We start from the raw sequence: 4,206 nt of genomic DNA, 5'->3' as shown, positions 1-4,206 counted from the left end.
AGCCTACAGACCGGCGGAAGTGGGGCATGTCCAATTATCAGTAACCACTCCTGTCACGAGGAAGCAAACCCTGCCACCCAATCAACTCTACCAACTTGCCAGACGTCAGCAGGAGACGTCGCATGCTAAGCGATGACACTAGAGCGGGCAGTTAGAGTTAATTCGTCTTCCAATCACTACTCGCTGAAGCAGTGCATTTCGGTAATAAAAAATAACAGCAAATCAGGGCTCGGCACGCCAGGAAGAAAACGCATGACATGCAGCAGCAGCCAATCATTTCTTTAACGTAACCGCGATTGATGGGACCAATCATCGCTGTAGTTCACGACCATGCCCAGTGAAGCAAATACAGTTAAAAAAAAACACAAGCATTAGCAAAGCCGATAGGTTGGGATACTTGTGAGCTTTTGGCTTTGCCAATGTGTTTTACCCATGTTGGGCACCAGGCTCTGGCGTCTGTCCAGTATGTCTAAAAGTGGAGTGAAGTGCAGTAGAGTGGAATGCCATAGAGTGTTGCAGAGTATAGTGGCGTAGAGTGCAGCAGTATTGAATTCAGCGGCATACAATGCAGCATCGTGGAGTGGCATGGCACAGATTAGAGTGGTCCACAGTAGTGTGGCATAGAGTGCTATGGCACAGAGTGGTGCAGAGTGGAGTTGAGTGATGCAAAGGGCAGTGGTGTAGAGTCAAATGGAAGAGTGCAGTAGTGTAGAGTCTAGAATAGAGTTCAATGGCATAGAGTGGTGCAGAGAAGACTAGCATAGAGTGGTGTAGAGTATAGTGCAGTGGCGTAGAGTGGAGTATCACAGAGTAGAGTGGTGTTGAATTGAGTGGCAGAAAGTGCAGTGTTGCAGAGTAGAATGTCAGAGTGCAGTGTAGTTGAGTGGCAAAGAGAGCAGAGGCATCAACTACAGTGATGCAGAGTAGAGTGCATTTGTGGAGAGTGCAGTGGTAGAGAGTCCAGTGGTTAAGAGCAGAGTAGCGTAGAGTGCAGTGGCATAGAGTGGAGTGATACAGAGTGGAGTAGAGTGACAGAGTGCAGTGGCACAAAGAAGATTGTTTCATAGTAGAGTAAAGTGGCGTAGAGTGGAGTGGTACAGGGTAGGGTGCGGTTACATAGAGTGGCATACAGTGTAATGGTGTAGAGTAAAATGATGTAAAGTGCAGTGATGCAGATTAGATTGACATACAGTGGATTGGGGTAGATTGGAGGGGCATAGAATTGAGTTTTACAGAAAAAGTGCATCAGCGTAAAGTGTATTGGCATAGAGTACAGTGTTGCAGAATATCATAGAGTACAGCAGCATAGAATGGTGTTGTGCAGAGTGGATTGGTGTGGCCTAGGCTAGAGTGCTGTAGAGTGCAGTGGCAAAAAACCCAGTAGTTCAGAGTAGAGTGGTGAAGAGTGTATTGCCATAGAGTAGAGTGGTACAGGATAGAGTAGAGAAGCATTGTGTGAAGTGACGTAGAGTGGAGTGTTGCAGAGTGCAGTGGTGTGGAATAGAGTGCAATGGTGTGGAGTGGTGCAGAGTAGAATAAAGTGGCGTAGAGTGAAGTACTCATGGTGTGGTAGCACACTGCCATTACAGGAAACACATTTTGAATTGAAATGACCATTACATTTGCCCAGACATACAGTTTTACTAATAAAGCTATACAGTATACAGATGAAAATGTGTAGAAATTGCTTCACCTATTTAATGATATGTTTTGATTATATTAAAGTGTTTGAGTAATGATTTGTTTTGATAATATTAAAGTATTTGTTTCCAACCCACTTCAGAAATAACAAAAAATGTGCTTCATTTGTGCATTCATAATTCTAATATATTATGAAATATTTACACAGTTCATTTAAATGTTGTCATGTGCTAGGAAAAACTCCTACCCCCACTATCCAGCAAAACAGTCACATAAATCCTCTCACTTTGAAGTCTGAGAACAAAAAGTAAACAAGGGCCCTCGGAAGATAGCGCCTGGCATTTGACCTCAGTCTTTTAATGCAGAGCAAATGTGACTAGATAAGAACAAGATTTACAGGCCTGTTCAAAGAAAGGGAGCAGTCGGAAGGATTCTGTAACTAAGGTTTTGGCAAGGGAAGGACTGAACTCAAGCTGGACAGCCTAAAACAGATAAAGCCAGCAAATAAAAAGCAGAAAAATTTGAGTTAGAAACCTCAAAGCCGATGGCAAGCAACCAGCAAAAGGCATTCCTAGGTCAACTTTATGGATGTCCCCAAGATGCCTTTAGCAAACCAGACTGCTCTGTTGTCTGGTAGTCTGTGACCTAATAAACATTCACCTTTTCTTCATAGGGAGGAATCAGGGCCTGAGGATGTCAGATATGCAGGCTAGCGACGCTAATAAATATAACAGTAATATAATAAACATATAGTATAACAACAGTATAAACATAATAATAAAACAGAGCCAAACTGATAGATGACCCCATTCAAAACAATTTAAAACCTCTCAGATTGGAAAAGATTTCCATCTCAACAAGATCAAAATCACTAACATTTTAGATTCATGAGCAAAGAATCCCTCTTTCCAAAATCTTTGAAAGGTTAAGATATTTTCACTCCACCTACCCATGAGGTCTTCATGTTTTCATGCAAACACTTTCATCCTGAAGATGGTCTCTTGGAGGATCGCAATGTGAGACCGAAACGTCGATGCTTGACCTACCTTTCTCTGGAAATTGTCGCTTTCACTATTGATGTTATGGCATTTTTGATGTACACTATTGTGAAATCTGGAAAGTGGGCATTTAGTATATTGCCATTTGTCTTGAATGGTGTGCAGGAATTATACATCACTGAATTATAATAGACAATGCTGATGTACTAGAAACAACAATCATAACCCCTGAGTTGGTATGTTCTGTGTTTTACTGTTCAATTTTGAATACATGATTGCCTAAGATACACCTGCCTCATGAGATTTATTTCTGTCATTTCACTGTGATGCAATTCTGTGGATTCTAAAATAACTGAGTTTTATTTCAATCATATTTAATAGAAACAGGATATCATTGGATGATATCACCCTACTCTGTTGAACCCATTTAATTGTTTTTTCTTAAACAATATCCCTTGTAGGCACTCTCGCATGTTATATAGATTATGGATGCAAGCAGTCTGGGTTGGGGTACTACTTTGCAGAAGAAGACATGTCATTCCAAGGAGTCTTTTCTGGAGAGTCATAAGTTATTGAACTGGATGGAGCTAATGGTGATTTTGGGGAAGAAGGTCCTGATGAAGGTAGACAGCATACTGGCAGTGTCCTCTGTATATATCACCACGGGGGCACTCATTCCAATACTCACAACTAGGTTGTAGTTCAGTTGGGCTCTTGGGCAGGACAGAGCTTCTCAAACCAGTCCGATGTTTATGTCAGGTGGAGGGTAGTTTCTATTTTCACATGAGTTGAAATTGTCCAGAATGACATTTTAAATGATATGGAAGCGGTTTGGCATTTCATATCTGGATCTATTTGTGACCAAGACCAATGCTCAGCATTACAGATTCTGCTCCAGGTTTATAGAAGAGGGAGCCTGGGGAGTCGATGCATTGGTCTTGAAATAGCCAAATCGTCCACTGTGTGCTTTTCCTGCCTTCCTGTTAATTCAGAAGGCTCTCTTAAAATTGCAGGTTCGCGAAGGGAGACCCTATTCTTATGGTACCTTATTGGCCATAGAGATCATTGTTTTCTGTGCTGAAATCCCTGGCTCTTCTTCCACCTTGGGTACTTCCAAAGTCTTCATCTCCTCTCAAACTGTCTTCCCTGTCCCTACAACTCCAGCTCACTCTGTCGGTTTGGAGGTCAAGAAGTCTATTCTCTTAGCAAGGGTCTATATTCTCCTTTGGTGGAGGTAATTCAGAACTCAATGATCTTACACAATGAAGTCATACTCAAAACACCAGAGGTCTTTTGACACATAGGGCCTGATTTAGAGTTTGGTAGAGGGGAATACTTTATCAGATATGTGAAGGATATCCCAGCCACTGTATTACAATCCCATAATATTTTAGGGGGATTGTAAAACGGCAGACAGGATATCCGTCACATTTGTAACAGAGTAATCCATCTGCTAAACTCTAAATCAGGCCCTTAGTGTTCTTCTCACAATCTTTCTGCAACTATTTGTAGATTCTTTGATGTTTTCTGTTTTCTTGGATGGCTTTCATTTGAACCTCTCTCTCTC

Source organism: Pleurodeles waltl, chromosome 6, assembly GCF_031143425.1.
Source record: "Pleurodeles waltl isolate 20211129_DDA chromosome 6, aPleWal1.hap1.20221129, whole genome shotgun sequence".
NCBI lineage: Eukaryota > Metazoa > Chordata > Amphibia > Caudata > Salamandridae > Pleurodeles > Pleurodeles waltl.
This window is presented reverse-complemented; position numbering follows the sequence as displayed.